At 39.6% G+C, this 23,901-nt stretch overlaps 1 protein-coding gene across 1 annotated transcript in view; it reads left to right on the top strand.

Annotated features, from left to right (window-relative positions):
* Window positions 1-23,901, top strand: part of GRB2 (growth factor receptor bound protein 2) — a 50,669-nt gene that overhangs the window by 8,970 nt on the left and 17,798 nt on the right. The gene's annotated exons all lie outside the window — the stretch shown is intronic.

Raw genomic sequence — 23,901 nt, 5'->3', positions numbered from 1 at the left:
GTTCCCAGTAGATGTCATGATAATGAATTCAGCGGTGCTTAGAGATTGTTTTTATGACTCAAATTATTCAGGTGGTGTTTTAAGTGGAAGGTCATCATCTTGAATTTTGAGGTTTTTGCTTTTGTGTGATACACAAACCAGCTTATGTGCTAAAAGAAGATTTCCTTGATAGGATTTTGGTCACTTCGCAATTTGGTTCGGCCAAGTCAAGATCACTTTTCCTGTTCTGATCATACACTTGACAGTCGCCACAGGTTCTGTCCACATGAGTGTTTGTCACCACACTTGTTTTCTTTGTCAGCTCTTTAGAGAATTGAGTGTTTGCTAACAGTTGATGCTGAGGTGGCATTTTCAGTTCCTGCATGAAAACCATTTTTCTATGTCAGGATAGAGTGGAACAGTTTCAAATAGAGGCAGGAAGATGATAAATGAGGGGAGCACTGTCTCCCTGCTGCTCTTTCCCTTCCCTCCTCTGTGAGTTCACCTGCCTTGGCTGTTGTGTCATGGTGTCTGTCCTAGAGAACAGAAATTCAAGGCTTGCTGAAGAGATGTGCCAGTATTTTTCCTGGTTTGAGTGAAGCCATCTTCACATTCATCCTTCCTCTCCCTTCTTTACACACTCCTCCATCATTTCCCATTTGTTGTAATGGGATGGACTCCATGTGGTCTTGATGATTTTAACATGTGGGAAACAATTTTCTGAACTAATGATTCAGTCAAATTGCTAGCACTATGTGCTTTATAGTGAAATAGGTCAAATATTAGAATAGGTTGCCCAGAAAAGTTGTGGAATCACCATCCTTGGAGATACCCAGACAAGTCCCTGAGCACTCTAATCTAATTAGACTGCTTAGAGCAGGAGGGTGAATTGGGTGTCTTCCAGAGGCCCTTCCGAGCTCCATTATTCTGAGACTTAGATGTGAGTTGCAGCTTTGCTCTGTGTGATGGTTGATTTGTAGAGGTGTACTTAGGTCATGTTCCCTGGCTGATGGCCTTGAATTAAGATGATAATTGCCATCAATGTGTGATCAATATTGCAGTCTAAGATGGCAAAACTGTCAGAACACTACAGAGACATAAAACCAAGTACAGTTATCTGAAATGTAGTTGATTTGGCAGCCTGGCAGTTGGAGATCTGTGTCACAAAGAGTTGCTGCTGTAAGGGGCTTCATTCTTCTGATCTGCTGAAGTGTTCAAGGCCTGGTTTGAGTGCAAACTTCTCAAATACTGTTTATCTAATATCTGAAAGTAATCTGAAGATGGGTTATGTTCCATTAGCCGACTTATGCAGGCATTGGGATGAAGTGTGCGGGAAGGAAATAGCTGATCTTAACAAAGTGTGTGTTCTGTATTTGTAGAAGAGCTTGGACCTGCTTAGACGAATATCGTGTTCTGTGCAGGAGACATAGTTAACGAAGTATTCCAGTCTGAAGATGTAAAGTGGTCTTTGCAAGCAAGGATTAAACACATTTCACATTAAATATGGCATCTTTATTTTTATTTAGAGGGTTTTTATGATGATTATTTAAACTTGTCCCTGAAAGCAGAGAAAAATGAGCTCTGTGAGCTACCTGAAGGCTGCAGGGGTTCTGAGTGTTGAACACACAGTGACTATAGCTAGTGGTCAGCTCAGCTGATTTTGTGACACTGCCTTAGCACGTGTTGCGTTCTGTGATAACCAGGGAGACGGTGCTAATTTGAAGCTCAGCTGCCTTTGCCAGTTTAATGGAGGAGCTGTTACAGCCTCTCTCCAAGGTCCAGCTTGTGATATGTCAGGCATGACAGACAAGTGTTAGCACAGGCATAGCAGCAAATCACATTTTGGCTTGATAAATTATTTATCTGCTTTGTTCAACCTGCTTGTCAAACTGCAACCAACGTGACGTGCTTTTGTTTTTATTTACTGGCAACACAAAGATGCTGCCTCCCCTCTTTGGTCAGGTGACATCTCCATTGTGTTAACTATTGTGATTAGGGATTGTGTGAGAACTTCACATCCAGAATGTCCAAGAATAACAGATGTTATTGGTGTTAATGAACTATCTTTGATTTAATTTTTTGTTTTAAATTAAAATGGTAAAAGCTTGATCGCAGCTTGAGGGAAGAAAAGAGGGATTATGATTTTTAGTGGCATGTATTAAGGATTGGGAGTGTTGTATTCATAGATTTCCAGTTTGTATGCAGAGTCCTGCTAATTGCTGGAGGAGGGATCTTGTTTGTAGTGATAGTCAAACTTTTCTGATTTCTCTCTACAATTAATAAGGCTCCAACTAAGCAAGGGAAGATAAGAAATCCAGTTTTTCTGTGTAAAGCTCAGCCTAACAAGGAGTAAACTATATGACCCCCTGATAAAATCCCTTGTGCTTTAAAATTGCCAAGGGCTACATACCATAAATCAAATACTAAAGCCTGAACGTCAGGGAAAAAAAATGCTGGGCTAAAATAATCCTATTTTATGAAAATGTAAGAAAATTAAACATTAGTGCTCTAACAACACTGGAGCAAATAAATCTTATAATGTCAAACTGAGCAAAAAGGGGCTTTAATTTACCAATCTTGATTAATTTTACAGTAGAAATCTAAACTAGAAGAACTACTAAAGATAATGTTTGGATATTTTCACAACTGTTGTGAGACTGAAGTATTGTATTATAAGCTATTGTACTGAAGATGGCAGATTTCCATACTTGCTCTTTATCCCTGAATTACAACCTTTGCTAAATTTTTAATAATTCTGTTTATATGCATTTTAAAAGGTTTGAAGAATCAAAGCTAATTTTACAACCGTAACAACAAACAACTTACAAACAACAAACCTAGTGGAGATGAGTTTTGAGATTTTCCTATGTGTCTTTGGCATTACCTTTCTTCTGTCTGTGGTGTTGAATTGCAGAATGTCCTTTCCAGGTGTGACAGCAGAGGGTTGTTGCAGCAGTGGGACCTGAGGTATCTGTCAGGTCCATGGGTTTTTCTGCATTGTGTGGTCAAGAGAAGGGACTGGATCTTCTTTAGCTGCAGCCAAACTGACCTTGAGGTGGCTGGACTAAAGATAACCCCACAGTGGGATTTAATGTGAATTACAAAACTCACACAGGAGTCTGGATGAATACTTTGCCTTGTTAGTTAAGGTCTGAGCAGCTACTCTTCATTAATACAGTGTCGCAGAGGATAAGCCTATTTCCCTTCTTCCCCCTGCCCTTAATTTTTTCAGTGCTAGTGGGATGGGTCCTAGCCAGGGAGATGGAGCTGTGACTTGGAAATAGAATATTGACATAGGAAGGTGACCGAGGGAATGCATTTGTTCTTTCTCTGCCCAGTCTCACAGCCTTAGAAATGGAGCCTTTGTGTAGCAATCTCTTTCACTGGGGCAGTAGTAAAAAGAGGCATTAGGTCCAAGTGTTTTATATTTTACTTGCTTCATTTATCTAGGAAAGCTGCCTTTGATCGCTACAATTTTCAGTTTTCTCTGAAAATTGTGTTAGATTTAAAATGCAAATGAGTGGGTGACTTGTGTGTGTTCTGCATTTGAAGGTAGATCAGGAGAGTGATACTGCAGCAGTTTGATACACAGTTCTTATCTGCAGCTTTATCCCCCAGCTGTTCTTGCTCTTTCATTTCCTTTGCTGGTCCTACAGTGGCACTTATCTCCCAGGCTGTGCAAGCACCAGTGACTGGAATAATTAATATACACTTGGAAATAAATGTGGCTTTTGCATGCTTTGGCCCTTGAGAGAGAAAATGGGATAGGAGATTAATTTCTATGACTTTTGTGGTGGGCTGGGATTGTTTTAATTTTCTACATTGGGAAATGCTGGATAAAGTTGTTTCTTTCCCTCAAACAGCCAAATCTTTTTAGACAGACCAGCAGCATTGTCCATTTCAATCTGTCTAACCTGGGGCTTGTCCTTGTTTGTCACTTAGAGGCTCCTGCCCTATTGCTGAGTATTTAAAGCACTGTATGTGTGGCACATGCCTTCAGCTTTGAAGACATCTTGTAACACCTCCTAGGGAGTAGGTGTTCTAATGGAACAGAAAACGTTGTGAAGCAGAATGTCTGTGGTGGAGCCTGAACTTGTTCCCATGGCTTGTATGCATGATTGGTGCCATCATGTGACAGCTCAAGTGAGAATTGGTTTAACAAACTTAAAAATGTGTTTTTTCGTGATGACGTGTGCTAAACACATGGAGTTGTACAGCTGAGCTCTAATGGAGCAAAAAGTGAACTGACAGTCTCCAAAACTGCTCATGAAAATTATTTTTAGGGTATTTATTATATTCCTGAATCCCAGATGCTACTCTACAATACTTCCTGATTAGTGACTAGATGCATCTGAAATTTGCATTTTAAATGGTTGTGTTCATAATTTTCCTCAGCCTGTATGTCTCTCTTTAAGTAAAGAATGGTGTTTTTCTATAGATAGTGACTAAAGGCCCATTTTCAAAATGTTTTAAATGTCTTGAAGAGCTTAAGAGGCTTTTTATTCCCTTCAGCAATGACTGCTCACTTGAATTTCTGCACCTGATCTTGGATTCTTTTGTCTCCAACTATTTGAGGTTGTGAAAAGCAAATAGTCCTGGTATTGGGAACTCATGAAATCAGTTGGGTTTTGATCCTGTGGTGACTGGAATAAGGCAAAAGCTAAGAACAGCTATTTCTGTCTAGGAAGTAGATTGTCAGCCTCTGTGGAGTAATTAATTTAGAATGGTGATGTTCAAATGTTACTGCCCTTTATAAATAAAATATAAGAGAATACTCAACAGACTCGAATTATTCTGTTTGTACCTGCTGGATTTACTGGTTTGCATGAGTTCGTGTCAGCCTGCACGCAGTGTTGGGAGCTGCCTGTTGGCTCCACTGCAGCTGGACTGCATGCAGAGAGAGCAGAAAGCTGCCTTTTTTTTTTTTTTTTTTCCCTCTCTTCAGCTGAACTGTAATTATACTGTTAGTCTCTAAAACCTCTTATTTAAATAATTTGTCTCTGAAATTCATGTTTTCTCCATGGAGCCAACCTACTTCTTGCTCTAACTTGTACTAAAACTCCACAGGTTTACTTGGGGGGCGGGGGGGGAAGTGCTGCTGTTATGCAAAATTGTTTCCCTTGGGAGGAAAGGGGGGAATTCTTCATGAGTTATGTATGAGGCAGCAGGTTCCACTAATCATAGCAGCTCTGCTAGTACTGAAGACTTGTAGTATGAGCTAGTCAGCCCTCTGGTTTGTGAGAAATTGGCACAGAATTTTAAATTTGTGCAACTCTTGCTGAGCTTGAGTAGATTTTGCCATTATAAGTCCTGATGTACAGTCAAATTTTGAGTATTCTTTTGTTACCTACCCTTCTTTAGCAGAAGTATGAAAATACTTTAACCATTTGATCTGTTTTTTACCTACTGCTGTTAACAATAGATTATGGTCTGCTTGGAAAGAGCTATGCTTAGATTCCTAGTCTAAGTGGGTTTATTTTAGAATAAGTAGGATTTTGAGCTGCAGAAGTGTGTACCTTTTGTGAGTACCTCTGGAAAATCTGCCACTTTTGCTCTGGAGCTATTTCCCTGAGCTCCTGTGCAGTTCAGGTTTTGTGCTCTAATCTTTACTACTTCTGGGGGCACAGGTAATCAAGGAAATTCTTGGGAGGGGGGAGGGAAACAAGGGTTCAAAGTGCATCCATGCATCCTGCAGTTGTAGAAGAAGGGAAAAGAACCAAATGCAAGGAGGAAGATGAGGAGAAAGTGGCACCCAAGGACAGTGAACACTTTTAAAGATGAAATTTGGCAATTAAAATGCTATTTTCCCCAACCTTGCAGTTGAATAATGCATGAATTTTGGTGACATGAACATCAGCTTGACAAATTTGCCTTGTCCAGGCTATATTAGGGGAACCTGTTGTACATATATTTGACAGCTAAATTTTGTTTCTGTAATGTTCTACATGTCCTCAAAGACTACTTGAACAAGATGAATCCTTAAGCCTGGAAGTGCTCAAGCATTCAGCAGTTCAGCTCCCTGATGACCACTGGAATGGAGGAAGCAGAAGTTGCTTCTGCTTCCTCCTTGCCTTCACTTCTGTCTCTGTTTCTTAAAATACATTTTACACTCCCACCTCTGCCCTATCTCTCCTGAAACTATAGTTTGTCAAAACTGGTATGGGTTTGTCTGTTTTGACTGTTTGTGCCAGGGTGATAAAACTTTCTTCCAGCCTCAAGCTGTCTTGACATTTCTTTAGACTTTACTAAGAAGAGATCGGTTCCTCATTTGTCTTCCCTGAAAATTGCCTGTAAGGTTCAGAGTGTCACTTGCTCTCTGCCAGGATGGTCAGCTGAAGACTCTTGTGACTCTCCTTAAAATCAGTGAATTGCCTAGGTTGGAAAAGACCTCTGAGATCATCACATCCAACCTTACTACCTAGAAAAATTCAGATTGAAACCAACAACTTTATCTGCAGGGTCACAAAAAATAAAGATAACCAAAGTGATTATAGTTGACCCACATTTCCTGATTTCCACCCTTCCCATTAGAGCTTGTTGTGTCTGGAAATCTTGCAAGCTGTTACCTTTGCTCTCTTTAGGTAATGTAAAAAGGAAAGGCATAACTAAAAAGGCTTCCAGCATTTCTATAAACTTTGTTGAGCTTTCTTTCCTTTGAAAAGTTTGTGTTTCAGTCCACCTGTCTCTGTTTGGATTACAAACACCTGCATGATGTCGCAGTAAGATTAGAGGCACTGTTGATTTTATTTGCATGATGACTAATAAATTCCCCCTAAAGCTGTTTGTTGAGAAGAAAACATTATTTTTAACATTCCAGAAAAGCTGAAGTTATTAAACATTGGGCAATATGTTGATAAAAGAGCTGCTCTACAGGCTGGTCAGCTACTGAAAAAGATCCGTGGGTGACTCAGGAGTGCTGCTGGTTGAAATTCTGTGGAAGTGGCTGAATTACCCTCCAAGGGTATTTTTCTGAATCCTTTAGGGTTCCCTAGTTTAAAGTCCTCACAAAGAAAACAATCTTCTAAGTTTGCTTTGTCTCTTAACTGGATTTAGGTGTTCTTGGTCAGAATTGCAGTCAAAACTGAGAAGTCTGGCCATACCTAATGAAAATCTTCTAAAAGCACCTGTTTTCCCTCACTCATTGTTCCCAAAACTCCCAGTTTACTACCTGGGAGGGGAGAGGCCGTCACCCAGATGGGTGAAAACTAACTCTCATATCCTAATGGCAGGGATCAAGTAACACTCCTGGGGTGTGCTTGGGTTTACCAAGGTTTTTCAGCCCCCACAGACAGATTTGAGCTGACCTTTCACGTGGCCCTTGTACTGTGCTGCCAGCTACCTGTATTAGTCAGCTCTCTCCCAGTCACTGATGGTTGCTACAGATAATACTCAGTTTATTGTACCTTTATAATGGATTATGTATTATGCTTTAAACTTTCTTTGGTGGAAGTAAATTCTGCTCTTCGCAGTGTTCTGGGAGTAGTTCCCATCTGAAGTAAATTATGCAATTTTCACAATTAAAAGAAATAGGAAACTGTTTACACATAGGTTTTTCCTTTCTTTTTTGTATTCTGAATATTTGCCATTCTGCACTGGGCTAGATGGACCACTCCAGTGCTGACTGTGTTGGTCAGATGTCTAGCCCTGGACATCATCTTCCTCTGTGTAAGGTGTTGGCTTCCTTCAGTCAGGCTGGAGTGACTCACTCAGCTGGAGGCTGTGCCTTGGTATTTGTGGCCACACCTTCTGTGCATCTTTCTAAACCCATTTTGAACACATCTGTACATTACAGCATGAAAGCCTCATAACATAAACATGTACTGTGTGGAATAAAGTCACTTGCTTCATTTGAAGCATGCTACCTAAGAGTGTTACTGATTTTTTTTTTTTAATTTCCTTCTCTCCCTCTCCCCTTGCAAGACACTATAGGAAAACCTCTTCCCTGTGCTTCTCATGGGGAGAATTGATTTGCAGATGTCTTCTTGTCTTGGGTGAAAAACACCAATCACTTGTTTTTTTATATTTTTAAATATTTAATAGTAATAAAATAGTTATAAAAATAGTAATACAATTAGAGTAATAATAATTTAGACAATTTGAATTAAGAAGACAATATGAGACAATAAAATCAAAGAGTTACGGACATCCGGGTACCTTTTTCTGGGCAGCACAAGCCCGAAAAAGGACACCTCTTAACAAAGGATTAACCCTTAAAAACAACAGCCTGTTGCATATTCATACACTTCATGCATGATGCATAAATTCCATTCAAACAAAGGATTCGGTCTGGTCAGTGTCAGCTTCTTCCTCCTAATCCCAACAGCGCCTTCGAGGCGGGAAGAAGTTCGTTTCTTCTGATAAGAGGGCAATAAATTCTTTTTCTCTGAAAGATTTTAGGTGTCCTGTGGCTGCTATCTCCTGCAAGTCCTTTCTTTAAAAAAAAGTATCCTACATAGCGTAGTTTCTATTTTAACAATTTTTATAACCTAAAACTGTATTTAACACGCTACTGAAGAGAATTAATACAGCATTACTTTCTAACACAACACATATAATATTAATTTTAATATTTGCGAAAAGCCAATCATAAAATACACATTTTTCACATCTTTGTTGCTTTTTTTTTTTTTTCTGAGAAGGAGATAAGGAGAGTCTGATCTCTTACAATCCAAAACCCATTCCATGCTTTGTTTTATCTGGATTCTTTTTGCAACTCTTTTAGTTCATTTTAACCCATCCCAAAAAATGCTAAATGTAAGTACTCATAGTATGGAGGGGCTGACGCAAATTTAGTGTTAAAATATTTGTTTTGTTTTGTTTCATTCTTATGAGAAACAGGTAATGTTTCTAATTTATTTTCAGATTGCTGCCCCCTTTGATTGTGTTATAATTGCTGAGGAATAATAGTTTAAAATCCTTAGCTTCATACATTCATAGTTCTTTGGCTTTTTCATTGGGTTTTTTCTCACACGTTACTTTCCATGTTGTATTTAATCTCACATTTATCACTTGGCCTTTTAGTATTACAAGTTACCAGTGTAACTGATGAATTTTAGGGTTTGAGAGAGCATTTCATCGCTCTCTTGATGAACTTTGTCACTTCAGCCCTCTGTTACTTTTTTGGATGGCTCCTGGAGCCGCAGTCAGTCCTGAGGTCCTGTGGCACAGCCTCCCTGTGCTGCAGACACTGACCCTTTGGTTTCTTTTTTAGCCACCAAGGGTGAGGTTCTTATGTTGTTAATGAGCACGTTTGGGGGGAGGAGTAGCCAAAAGTTGATTTGTTGGGTTTTTAAATGAAGCAGCTCAAATAAACCTTAGAAAAGCCTTGTGTATTTCCAGTTTATCACAATGAGTGATTCATCTGCCCTCTTTACAGAGTTATATTTTTGTTCTCTCCTGCCACTGATTAAGTGGAGATCTGAGGTGATGATTGCTTTTTGCTTTTATAGCTTTGCCAGAAGAGCCCAGCCTCCAAACAGCTGCCTGAGTCACCTTAATTGGATATTTGCTGTACTTCCAGGGAGGTTTTATGGCTGTGGACTGGCAGTATTGCTGCAAAGCAGCTGGGACCAAACCAGCATCTGTCATCTCATCATATGTATTTTAAAGTCTTTAGATAATGCCTGGTCCTGGTTGATGAGCACATCCCTGAGCTGGCTTCCACTTATTGAGGTCTTCCCAGAACTCCAATGTTGGGAATCTTTTTTGATGCATCCACACTAATGCATGGTCTGAAAATCCCATTTTGTTGTGTAGGAGTGATTGTCCCCTCGTCAGGGCCCTAGGGGGAGTTTTTTGTGGCCAAGGTATTGAATCTCCCAGTAAGGGAGAGTTTTAATGCCTTAGCTTTTATTGTGACTTAAACCAGAGATGCTGTGCTGCTATAATATACTTGGAAGCTCAAAATTAGTCTGTGATCAAATAATACGCCCTCAGGTGTCAGTGACCTTCATTGTGATATTCCTTCCAGGTTATTGCAATGGAGCCATCATGAGTTCTGTTCTTGTTCTAATTTGTTCTTGACCTGGAACAATTATTCTAATTTGAGACACTAATTAGGAGATGGTTTTAGTTATCTCTGATCTTTTCCATAAAGAATTTTGTGCCTCAGCTGTCTTGACTTTAAGATTTTAGAGCAAGTTACTGCTTTTGGCATTTCATATCTGCATTTCTGCATTATTCATATAAGAGACTCTTGGATTTTTTTTTGTTCTTGCCCACAAGCCAAGAGAGCAGCAGTAGACTTTCATTGTCAATATAGCTGGTGTTTCTAATAATATGTTATATTAAAAAAATTAAGGCAGCATTTTTCACTTTCATATTTTCTGTTCTTCTGAGATAATGTAAGTAGTGTCTCTTTTTAAAATAAAAAAAAAATATTCCTCTGTTAGGATACTGGTTTTCTTTCTGACCCTGAGTAACTCTGGACAACTGTTTCTTAGCCCTGTCCATGGGATAGTGAGCTACAAGACACTAGTGTAGGTTCAGTCTGTTCATCATACAAAGTTCTTCTCTAACTTTGTGTGAGTAAATGGCATTTAAATGCTTTATTTTCCTTTTATAGAGAGAATTGGACATGAAAAAATGCTATTTTATTAGTTCTGAAGTGAAAGGGGAACTTCATTGCACAAGGGGATTTTTTAAAGCATTACTTTGATGTGCAGATGTTGCCCCCTCTTTTTTTTTATTCTTCTCATTTTCCCCTCTCCCCTCCCTTCCCTTGTGTAATTGAGCAGTTTACTTTCAGTAAGCCTCCACAGCTGTGATTTTGGACTTTTTCTGAGGTAGAATAAAAATTAAAGTTGCTTTGGAGTTCTTGGGCCTTGTACTTTCCCAGCTGAAGTCAGTTTAGGAGCAGTGTTTTGGCATGAGTGGATGTCACAGACCGTCAGCAGCTATGGCGCACTTGTGGTCCTTGCTGTACAGTGTCATCTTTCCTCCTTCCAAAAGGAGAGATTATTGATCTCTTTCACTTTCTGCTATTCAGTGACATCTGGTGCTTCTTTTTGGGCTTAGACAAATGCCATTTAGTTCTGATAGCTTTTGTTGTTTTAAAGGAATGATTTTATCCTTTGCCATCTGATTCCATGTCTGTGGTTCAGATGGCCTTCTCTCCAGCTCCTCTCTCCATCAGCAGTTATCAAAGCACATTCTTTTCTCAGTGTCCTGAGGAGTGTGTGTTTTTACAGGCTCAGGTGGGAGGGTGTTTTTCTGTTCTCTTTGGAAAAAAGGCTAAGCTTTCCTGTTTGGCCAGAAATTGCTGAGCTTTTTATGGTTAAATTGAGGCCACTGTGACCCCAGAATTTGTTATTCCAGACTTATGAGTGCAGAACTGTGGGTGTTTAATTCTGTATCCTATTGGCTCTCCACTAATTGAACCTTCATTTAATGATGAGTTTGGAGAAGAAAGAAAAATGGATTAATGTTGGAATGAATTATAACTTTTTTCACTCAGGCCTGTTGTGACCCAAAAATAGGCTAAACCTAAATGTCATTAAAAGATTTCTGGGATATAATAGTTCATTATTCTGTAGCAGTCTGAAAACAATCATACATTTCTTCTGAAAGTTATCATGGATCGAAAATCAATGTGAGACGTTGGTACACCAACCCCACTCTGTTTTTAGAGAATTTGGTGTGTTTGCCCTATCAAGGTTTGCATATGCTAAAGGCACAAGTCACTGGGAAAGCACTGAGGAAGCTTTGTGCTGGAGAGGCTGAAATATTGGCACTTGTGTAAAAGATGGGATTGATGGTGGATAGGTGGATTGCCCAGGTCTTTGTCATCAAATTACTTAAGATACAATGTTAAGAATATTGGTGTACAAGTTGTATGCCTCATGATCAAAACCTATGGAAACCTGGAAAAGAAATGAAGGATTTATAACTGAAACCAGTTGTTTGGGAAACTGTAGATTTGGAAAGATCACTGAGCATAACTAGTTGGTGCAATTTGGTTCTGCTGGCTTTCAAAACTGTTAGAATAATTGCTCAGAAGAACCTGTGAATCAAAGTTGTGATTAAATATGTTTTCAGAAAGCTTAGTTAAGTGCAAAATCCACTGAAATCCATTTTTCCTGTATGTTTTTTTAATATACCTTTTATTTAATGTGTTTGCGTTGGTGACTGGTTTTTTTGACACTAAGGTTTGCTTCTTGCAGGCCCAGAAGTTTGAATTCAGTGTTGATCATGGCTTTGCTGAACAAAGATATTTCAATACATTTGTTATTTGAAATCTTTTTCTCTTAGTAGAACCTGGCCAGGTGTAAATGACCAGAGTTGCCTCTCTTAACAACCTCCAGAGGTGGCTTGAAGGCATGTAAGAATGGGCTGTTTGAACTGTCTTTAACTTTGGATTATAAGAGCATAATCCAGGTTGGGTTTTTGTTGTTGTTATTGTTCTTGTTGTTTTTAAACCAACCAGGTTGGGATTTTTTTGTTGGGTGTCTCTTGAAGTGTGACTGATGACCTGCACCCATCCATTGAAACACGGTGCAGGGAGATGTGCCCTCTCAAGCCTTTAATTGCAAGTCCCCAAAAAATCTTTTTGCAATAAATGCCCACTTTATTATCCTTTCTTTCTCCCCCATTCAGTGTTACATGAGCAGGGAAATCACTGGTGTTCCTGTAGTGTGGTACAGTAAAGCTTCATCTTTTTTCTCCTGGTTTGGTGAGATTGGAGATGTCCTGAAACGTTTGTGTGTTAAGTGTTCAAGAGCCAGTGGTGCAAACTGCTCGCAGTGTGGTGTGATCTGTCACACTCAGGTTTGCAGGCTCTTGGGGTGCTTTGCATTATGCAAATGGGACAGGAATGAGTCAGAGGATGCTCAACATTCAGATCAGAAACCATTTGCAAGTGTCTTCCTCTTGTGTGTGCATGTCCCACTAGCAGCAAGGAAGTAGGAACAACTTTGCAGTTACAGGAAAATGAGGAGTTCCCTTTTCTATTAAATATTCTCACTCTGAAGATCAGCCAGACTAAATACCTGTCCCTTTCCTCCAGTACAAGATGTTGCTAGACAAAAGTCAGTAAAAACATTAAATAAACTTAATCAAAAAATGCATTGATTAAAACCATCCCTCTGCAGATAACAAATCTCTGATAACTATCACTGCAGTTTCTCAGTGGTAAATTAGTGGCTTAAATGCCTCAAACGGTGTTTTTTATACTGTGGAAAACTGAGCTCTCATGTCACAGTGAGACAAAATTTTGTTAGCTCTATGCACTGAAATTGCCTTGATTTGTGCAGGAAAAGATAAGCTTCATGAATTTCTCTTTATTTTGGTCAATGCTGCTTTATAAGTGAATTTCTAATCTAGTTATGAAAGTGTCTTGTTTTAAGCAAGGGTTTGATTGCATGCAGATGGATTAAGGTTCTGATGGCAAAAATTAATTTCTGCTAGGATGGTAAAATGACACTATTGGTGCTGCTGTTCTTTTTGTGGGGAAGGGATTGTTGGTGTTCTGATTCTGCAGGTTCAGCCCTGCAGAACTGATGGGTTCGGGTCTCCCCTTCTGGCTTTCTCCAGGGAGCCATACCAAAATGAAATGGCTGATAAGTGCTTTTGGAAGATCTACACTCTTCTCCACAAACAGAGAGTTAAATATAACATTTTAAATGAATAGATAAGAGGTGGGGGCAACAAGTTCTGCATTTGTACAAACAGGGCTGAGTCAATAAAGAGCTTTGTGTGGAGACCAACCGAATTCCTAATTGTGGCTGTGTCTGTATAATACAGTACAAAATCACGAGGGCTGTGAGAGAGTGGACAGGCTTTTTGTGGGCTGAATTAAGACATGTTTTAAAATCATTGGCCAAGAACAGATGCATGGGAACTGTGCTCTGAGACTTATGGAGTAATTAGTCTGAACTGACAGGTGAACCTGCTCAGTAAGAGATTGCATCTTGTGGCACTTTTTTCCCCCTTTCTCAGGTCTTTGCATAACTGTCTTCAAGTGCTGCTAAATCGCCACATGAACCTCAAAGGTATGTGTTGCAGGATCTGATTGAGAGAGACTGAGGCTTTTTCTGCCCTGCAGCATAGGACTGGTTTTTTTTCTGGGAAAAATGGAAAAATTAAGGAGCTGTTAGCTGTTTGAAAAACAATTTTGCATTTATCTTACAGCCACCAGTCTCTTTTTAATTCCTTGGATGGTTTCTTGCTTACCTCTGTTTCCCTAAACAGTATTACTTAATCCTAAGGTATCATCCTGAGCCTAGTTAGTGCTAGAATCCAGCATGCTTTTCTTTTTTTTTTTTTTTTTTTCTTTCTATTTTTTTTTTTTAAGTTTCCCTATTGTTGATTCTTGGCCAGCTTCCACCGAGGCAGGAGGACAGTAGCCACCATAACCACTGTCATGTATATTTAAGGCTATTTCATACCTTCCCAATATTCATATCCTGAAGGTACAGAAAGAAGAGTTAAGGGATGGTTCCATGCTGCATCTCTTTAATATTCTGTCTTAAAAGTGAGGTTAAAACTGTCCCTTCCTGTGACTGCTGTCTGTCAGACTGGTCACAGATGCAAATTGCTACTTGGTGTATAACCGCCTCATAAGAAAAATCAATGAGCAGCCTCTGGTCATGCGCAGTTTTAAGATCTTTGTTTTTCAAATGGTTTGCTCTTCACTGCTGCATTCCCAGTTAAAGCATCTGGGAATGGTACTGGCTGCAGTCTCAGTAAATTAGTCTGTAATATTCTGCAATATATTAAAATTATACTGATGTATTACTTACTGTTTATGTAGTACAGATTTAGATATGCCTGATTCTCCCTTCCAGTATGTTCTATTAGAATTGGTTTAATAGGTACAAATCTAGCAAAATATTGATTTACAGCTATGGCGAACCTTTCAAAGCTCCGATTCTAGGAAATTGGCCTCCTGTTATCTCTGATTTCATGCTTTTTCCATCTGTCTTAAAATGAAGAGATTAGGGCTGATCCTAGCTATGTGTGTGAGGCAGATTATGGTAATCTTATTATTCTGATCTCATTACATTTAATCTCTAGATTTGAAAATGTCCTGGCTTTAACCCTTTCTTCAACAGCTACAAAAAATGTAGGGAGAAAAGGTGGTTGAGGTGTGTTCTACAAACATTGGATTAAATGTTTATTTTATCCTGAAATAGTAAAGCACTCAAAGACTTTGCTGCTTGGAGTCTTACACTTTGGTGGTGGTGGTTTGTTGTTTGGGAGGTTTTTTTGGTCGGGTTTGTTGGGTTTTTTTGTGTGGGGCTTTTTGTCTTAACAGACAGTATAAAATGATGGGTAGATCAACTCTTTTGAGTTACAGAGGATACAATTCACACCTGACAACAAATTAGTAGTGGATATTACAGTTCAGAAGATTGGGAAATTCTTAGTTCCCGATAGGTCAGGATTATTTATTTACTAGCTTTTATGAAATGAAATGGGATTTTCCAGAGTTTTGTCTCTGTGTTTGATGCACAAAAATATAAAACTTCATGGAGTGTCTCCTCATCTTCTTACAAGAACATAGAAGTTAATGCAAAATGCTGGAAAGTATGTAGCTGGGTAGTTAAAATGCAGAAGGAACAACTCAAATGGAGCATGAAATTTTTTCTTATCTACAGTTTCACTCTGGTTACATGTCATTTCAATTTAACTGACTGTAAAGGGTTAACTCTGTAGTTTGTGACAGAGGAGACTTCTGCACTGGCCTAACATGTTTTACTCAACAAATTTTATTGTCAGGTGGACTTTGAAGATTACAAGAGCTCTTTGTCTGAAACCTGGGGAGGAAGCTCTGTCCTCTCTAAACAGCTTTTGGGCACCAATTATGAAACAAGGGGTATTGCTTCTTTAGGTCTGGAAATGAAAAGAAAGCAAAAGGACAGCTGCTTGTGGTGGGAGGTAAAATGCAAATGTGATTCTCTGTCTTTAAAAGATTGATATTTTATTGTAACTCCTGTTTGAATGGATTTATAGGATAATTGAGATTTTATTGTACTACACTGATGGAGTTCTAGATTAAATAGTGTAGGGAATTCTTTTAAAAGCATTTGGATATTGCTCTGAGTATTCCACTGGTCATCTTTGAACAGGGAGCATATTTGCCAGTTCCCATTCTTAAGCTACATTTGGAGAAAGCAGGAAAGATGTAATAGTGCTTTGAGGCTGGAAGAAGTAAGAAGAATTAAGTTCCTTGTCCTCCTGTGTTTGGTCTGTCATTTTTATAGGTCATCTGAACAGTGCCTTTCTGTACAGTGGTGTTTGTTACATCAGGTTTTGAGAGATTCTGCAATGCTGGAAAATAACTGAAGTTGCTGCCTGGAACTCCAACTGCTTGGAGTGTCTGAGTCTAATCAGGCCTTACTGTTTTGTGCATTACAGGGACCACTTGAGCTTCTCCTCTAGTTGTAATTCCTGTGCTCTATAGAAAGAGAATTCAACCAAGTAACGGATATTCACTGGGACTGAGCGAGTTGGAAAAAATTGAGCCCTTAAAAAATGATGTATGTTTGTTTTTTTCTTTCACTCTGTCCTGTCTTGACTTACTCCTCAAACGCTTGGGCCAGCATAGCATGGGAATGAAGAGTAAGAGGTGAGAATGAATGGCTGGAGGGAAGAAAATATAGGGAGAAACTGAATTCAGCTCTGTCACAAACTCTGCTTGTGGAGTTGTATCTTGGGGACATGACTGAGCTTTACAGACAGGACAATCTGTGTTGAGTGTCACTCATATTGTGGTAGCACAGACATTCCTAGAGTTGCACTGTGAACTGGACAAGGGTTTAGGTTTGATTTTGTTGTGGTTTTGTGGTTTTTTTGCATTCAGTGGTTTTTTGGGGGTTTTTGGGTTTTTTTGGTGTTTTTGTTTTATTTTGTTTTGTTTTGGATTGATTTTTTTTTACTTAGTTACCTGGATACTTTTTTGTTTACTTTTTTAATAAGGTTGTTTTAATTTGATATAAAGTAGTTGTGCTAGGTGCACTCCCCTGCAAGTTGGATCAGCCACCCCAGGCTGATGTGGATGGCAGTCTCTATTCCTGCCCTGGGACTGTGCATTTGGGCTAGTCTCATGATGGCAAAGCAGCCCTTTCTTTTTGTAACTTGAGGTATTTTTCTTGCAGTTCTCAAGAACTCTTTAAAAACTTGCCTTACCAAAAATGCTACTTCTATTGTGCATTCACACTGGGTGGTGATGGTTGTTTTGCTTTAAGTGCTGAGTTGCTGGCAATGTTTTAATATATTTTTAGATAACAGTGAAGTATTTGTTTTTTCAAATGAGAGGTAGGAAATTGCAAAGAATAAAGAATTGCATGAGCTGGCTCAGTGATAGCAAGCCTGTTCCATTTGGGGTAGTGGAGAAGGAAGGGGGAATAGATGGTGAGGTAAGAGCTGTTGCTGTGACACTCCCCCAGTAATAACTTCAGCAAGGAGCTGTCAAGGGTGGAAGGAAAAATAAAGATGTTGAGAATTCATGTACTTTGACACTTGATATGAATCATATCTCCTCTGTTGTAAGGGGAGGATAATTCATGTAAGCACTGTGAGCCCTTCCTGTGGCAACTACAAATCTTTTATTCTTTTCTCCCCTGAACTTAGTTCTTGGCAAAGCAGAGCATAGATTGCAGTCCCTTTGAGGCAGGGGTTGGCTCTGTAAACAAGATCCATCAGACTCCTGCACAAAATTCTAGCAAACAGAGTTGTTGAAGCCCTGGATTGATGAGGCAAATCTTTAATTTGTGGTGTCTGTTGGTGTAAGGCAGCTGCCATAAGCCTTGCATCTGATTGCCTCATGTAGCCTGGAGATTGGATGATGATTTTTCATAACACAGTAGAAAAATAATGAGGCTTTCTAGATTACTTTAAATACTATTTTCTGATCTAACTGTCACTAGTTATTCTTTTCCATTTTGTGTGCGAAGTCTGCTTAATAAAAATCTTTGTCCTTCTATCCCACAAGCATTTATATAATTTTGTTTTCCATCAATAAGCCTGGGAAATTTTATTGCCACAGCTAAATTATGCTTTTCTAAAGGTGCAGGTGCAACTGCTGTTGCCCATACTAACAACAGGAAAATGTATTATTATAAATTTAATTATATATTTATTATCTTTAAATATATTATTTTGAAACATGTATTTTATAGTTATGTATTTCAAGAGGCTTCTTTGCACAGCCTGACAGTAGGTCATGCAGGGGTTTTTAGACTCTATCTAGGATTTCTTGGTACTTGGATCTTTTGGCACTTTGCAGCAATTGTTCAAAAACATGGTGTGTCGTCTTTTTAAAACTAATTTTCATTTTTCACCTTAAAATGAGATTTCAACACCCTTTATTTCACTCTTCTCAGTAGTACAGGGATTGAAACAGATGGGGAGGTCGGGACTTATTTTGAAATTGGGGAAAATGCAGTTCAAATACGTGGTGATTATACTATTCTTAGATCACTGAGGCTGTAAAACCTTTTTGGGGCTAAGAGGAAATGGCAACTTGAGCTTCACTGGCCAGTGATGAGCCTCTGCTGCTGGGGCCTGACCTGGGTGGTGGTGACATTTTGGGCAGCTGTCCCAGGGTAGTGAAACCTGGGCTTTCCCTTCCTCTGTACTTTCCAATGCAAATTGCAGAGTATGCCCCAGGGACAGGCAGGAAAGTCCATGTGAGTCTTAGGTGTGAAAGAAGTTAGTAAATAGTGATTATCAAATTGTGATTTTTGAATTGCTGCAGAGAGGTTATTGCAGTTAGCACTCACTTGACATTGACACTTGTGTGTCTAAAAGGTGTGAGGTTTGTGCACATGTAATTTCCAACATCATAAAGCCCTGCTTTCTCCTGGGTGCAGTTTTGCAATGTGTGGTAGGATAGAAGGGATGACTTTTGCTCTGTACCTGGGTGATGTAACCTGTAAAGAATTAAACTTGTCAGAAGGACCAGCAGCTGTCATTGTTGGCAGTACAGAGCACAAAAAGAGACTTGATGGATGAGCCCAGCAGCATTTCTTGTGTGTCCCTGAACTTTAGAGCTGTTTCATGCGTGAAGTCTGAGCTTTTTCTGTCTACCCTGCAGAAGTCTTTAGATGTGTCTTGCTAGGATCCATTAGTTTGACATGGCTGGCTGACATGAAGGTATGACCGACCTGACTCTCTCTCTCTCTGTTTCTCTCTCCTTTCCATCTTTATCCATTAAAGGTCCCAGCTTGTATACAGTTTGAAAAAAACAGTCTTAACACTTGTGCAAATAAGCCTGTCATCAGAAAACACAAATACATCTAGGTCTCAGCTGAGTCACTAGCTCCTGCTTCCCCAATTCCCTTCCTCCCACTTGCAGTTAGTGAGTTCTGAATTTTTGTTGCCCCAGAGCGGGACTACCCACGTGCTCCTTCTTGAGCTCTTGTCCCTTTCTTCCCTTAATCTGCTGTTTAAATCTTCGAGCAAGTGGAACTGTTCTTTCCTGTGTACATTTAGAGGTGGATTTCTGCAAGAATTTTGGAGAAGCCTTTTTTGTCCTTTGAAACTGGAACCAATGATGTTTGCGTCATGGCAGTGCCCACTCCAGCAGTCCTGCCCTATTCCTTTCCTTCCTGTCTCCTCAGTTGCTTTGCTCCCAGAGCTCTGCCTTGCACTTTCTGTGAAGCCAAGCAAGGAGGTGAGAAATACAGCACCTCCCTAAACTCTTTTGCACATCAGTTCTCCAGTGTGGCAAGCTAAGCAGGTGCCTGGGGAGCACAGATGGAAGGGTGCAGCCATTGCATAAACCAGCTCACAGAGCTGCTGCCAAACTTGGAGCCACCCCAGACTGAGAGTGTGGCCTCTGATTTTGTAGCTGAGTAGGAATTCCTGATCAGAAGTATGAATTCCCAAGTAAGGTTGTTAATTTCAAGTTCAAGATGTGTGCAGTATCAGTATTAACAGTTTGATCGCTGAATGTGTTGAGAGATGCCTGCTGTTATTCTTATTCCTGAATAAAGGCTTAAATCAACTTGATTTTGGCTTATAGTTCAGTGTTTAGTAGAATAAGTTTTTGTGCCTTTAAAGGCATGACTTAACTGTCAATTTTGAGGACCATGAATTAGAGATGCACAGAAGTTCAGCAGCATAATAACTACAGTGTTGCATCTTTTTTTCAGATACATTTTTCAATTTATCCTATCAGGAATAACTAACCTAGGAAACTTTGTCCTGTAGATAATTAGTTGTCAAATATCATTCCTGGATTCTTTCTGACAAAGAGCCGAGTATGACTATTTTACATTCTGTAAAATTTGCAATGCTAAAATGTATTAAGCAATCAATATTGAATAAGAATATATACTAGTAGAATCCTAAAGCTTTTACATTTTAAAACCAGGTGTAGCAAGGTTGAGGTTTTTATTGCTCTGTTAACTTGTCTGCAGTGTAAAATGAAAGTTTACTGAGTACTGTAAAAAAACAGTTTAAACAAAACCATATAGAGGAAAAAAGATGTAAAGGTTATCTATCTTGTAAATGTATGCCAATTGTGCATTTTTTACCACCCACCCCCCCACTTACATTACTGTCGTTAATAGCAGAAATCTGCCTGTTTTGATCCTTGAAAACATGTTGGACCCTTTGCTTGTGCATTTGGAATAGCCTTTTCACTGGAAAAAAACAGAGCAGCTGCAGCTCAAGTTATTTTGCTTCCTTTAGGCATAAAAACTGAAAGTTGATGCTTTGAACTCATGTAAGTTTTCTGAAAGGCCTTTGTGGGTTGTACCTTTTCTTAGTGTGTTTTAAAATGCAGCAAATGATGTTTCTAATTGTACTTTCCACAGGAACATAGTTGGGTTTTGGACAACCTTTACATTTTTTTCCTTCATTTTTGCTTTGTAGTAGGCAGCATTGGTATGTGGCTTGCTCCTCACCAGATTGTCTGGTGATCAGTGCAAGGCATGCATATTTTTTCTTTTAACTTTTTCCAGGTTTTCTAGGTACATCATGTTGTTAGTCACTCAGACTTACCAGTGCATCCTGAGTTATCAATCCTGGTTGTCATAGAACCGTAGAATATCTTGAATTGGAAGGGACCCACAAGGATCATTGAGTCCAGCTCCTGACCCTGCACAGGACAGGAGTCACAGCAGGTGCCTGAGGGCATGGTCCTTGAACTGTGTCCATTGTCATTGTCAGTCTATTTTACAAGCAGAGTGGCCTCATTTTGGTGACACATCCTGTCATGATGGTTTGAAGAAATGTGAAAACAGGAAGATGTTGAACAAGGATCAAAGAACTGTCAAAGTTGTAGGCAGAAATAATCATCTGCACCAATGAAGGATGAGGAGTAACTCACTTGGTGTCAGTTCCCAAACACTACAGTGGAAAATAGGTTGAAATCACAATGATGTCGCCTCATACTGAGCTGTAATACCTGTCCACCATGCAAAGTAATTCTTCCACTCAGTGCATGTAAGGCTGTGGCTGGGGAGCACTGTAGTTTGATGTCCACAGGGCTGCTGCAAAACTGCCCTCTGGTCAGATACCCTAAATTTCTGATCAAAGATTAAGTCCAGGTTGTCCTACTAATAATCATCATTCCTCCCACCCAGCATTTCTAGCACTGGGGTCGAGGTGCCTTATGTAGTGTGGTATTTTTACAGGATGCCAAGTGTTCATAATTAGTTTGTCTCCCTTAAGACATCCTGTTGGACTTCACCCACTGTTAACGTACATCACAGCCCCTCTGTTGTGTATAAGCATTTGAATGGTTGTAATGGAGAATGTCTTACATGAAGCTGTTGCTGGATGTCACTCCACAAATAACTATTCCTATCTGGTTAAAAGTGATATGTAAATTGTTGAGTTTCTGTGCTAGGGAAAGCAGTAATTAAGAGTGAAAGTACTGGAGTGGAGTGTTGGGTTTGGTGGTTTCTTGGGCAGCGAAGTGTGGCAGAGGTAATGGTACACACCCGCTATTTAGAACAGAAAGGACAACTGTCCTAATTTCAGCATTTTTTCTCTTTCATTTTTGATGGAGGAATTTTGAGAATTTTATATTTGTAGAGGTTTGGGGTACCAAGCATGAGGTGATCAAGGGCTGGTTGTGAGTGGTGCACTATCCTGTGCTTCATGCAGACCGTCCCTTGTCCTCCAGTGAATGTTTTGGTCCTTGACTGTGGTATGTTCCAAGGCAACGTGTGAGACAGCCAGACAGGAGCTCTGCCTTCTGGTGCTGCCTCTGCTTTATGAACAGAGGCATTGAACACGTCTCTGGGACAGATGTATTTCCTTGCTCCTGAGATGGTGAGAAATACATTCCTCGGCAGTGCATTTGGTGCATTTTAGTGGGAAATATCAGTACTAAGTAGGACACATGCAAATAGAAGTAGGAACTGCTGGGTGTTCAAGTAAAATTGTTACGCAAAGCAGGTTACAGAATTGATTTTGCAAGCTGTGAATGTCTGACCTATGTGCTGTCAGGCATGTGTATTTCCCCAGGCTATTTTCAATATTTCTGTAGTGACCAGCTTCATTTGTGTTGTAATGCTCTAAAAGGACAAGCATGTGCTATGATTGCTTCTTGTTCTTCATTACCTTTTTCAGTTTTTGAGACACACTATCAAGTCCTGGCTCACAATGGAGCCAGCACAATGAGAGAAGTGCAGAAAGTGAGAAATGTATAATTTGGATACGCTTTGCAAACTACCACAAACCCACTGCTGATATTTCTGCTGTTTTCTCTGTTAAGCTTGAAAACAATTCTGAAACACTCTCATTGGAATGTTTAATAGCTCTTTTTTAGTATTTTCTGGTAGTGACTTTCAACCTTCATCCCTCAGAGTTTATGCCAAGAGCTCTTACAAAAGCTTCACAATGTCATTCAAGGACTGAAAGGTTGTAGTTGACTGTACTTGGATAAATAGTCTAGAGCATGTGATAACAGATGTGTTTTATGCTTGGTGTCCATGTTGCTAAACTTGAAGTTGCAGTTTGAAACAGCCCTTGTAAGATGGCCTGGAATTTATAGCACTGATGTTTGCAGCAGATACAGGAATAGAAACCAGGAGACCTTACTCTGACCTGTAGGTAAAAAGACTTCTTTCAAAATTTTTCTTCTCAAAATTGAGGCTTTATTTTAGGCGCTTAAGGCAATGTGTGCTCTGTTCTTTATGGAGACATGTGCATATATGCACTTGGGTTGTTTGGGAGTTCGGTTTTGGATTTTGAACCTTTCCCAGATAGAGCAGGTTTGTACTCAGAAGTCAAGGCTGTTTTCTTTCCTCAGGAAAAAGGAAGGAGGATTGCATAGAGCACTCCAGGCTTCTAGACCTGTTCTTCAGTTTGTGCTTCTCCAGAGGTGGTTTTGCTGGGACCCTGTTTAATCCTAAATTAAGGAATGCTAAATAAAACCTCAGTGAATAACTAATTCACAAGCAAGTGCTCATTTCTAGAAATACCTAGTGAATTAATCCACACTGCACAACAGAAAACTGACCAAATGCTGTCCTCTTCAGGGCTTCCAAATTTGGTGTGGATTGAGTTTGAGATTAAGGAAGGATGTTTTGTCTTCTGTTTCGGTGATAACATCCTGAGCACTACAGCTCGTTATTAAAGGCGGCTGGTCCTGGTCTTTAGTCACTGTAAACCAACCCTTGGTCTTTTGGGGAAAAACAACACTTCCCTTCCTCTTTTTAAGAAACTGCTTTTGTGAATCCCTGAGCATTCTGCCCTCCATATATTCAGGCCAAGCTGTGGAGCTCAAGCTGTGCTAACAAGATTTTTAGTGGTTTGCACTCCATTTTGATCAAGCACTGGAATGAGACTCTGTATTGCATCATCAGTTGTTGAAGTAGTCCTTACATTATGAAGTTTGTCAGAATTAGTGTTTATTTAAGTACCATAAAAGTTGCTGAACATAAAATGAATCTCATTTCTGAGTCCCTGCTGTTTCGGGAGCACTTGGGGGTCTTTGAGATGTGGAAAGACTAATTAGAATGT

This window comes from Serinus canaria, chromosome 18 (assembly GCF_022539315.1).
Source record: "Serinus canaria isolate serCan28SL12 chromosome 18, serCan2020, whole genome shotgun sequence".
NCBI classification, from domain to species: Eukaryota; Metazoa; Chordata; class Aves; order Passeriformes; family Fringillidae; genus Serinus; species Serinus canaria.
The sequence above is the reverse complement of the archived record's forward strand: the minus strand, read 5'-3'. Positions and strand labels throughout refer to the sequence as shown.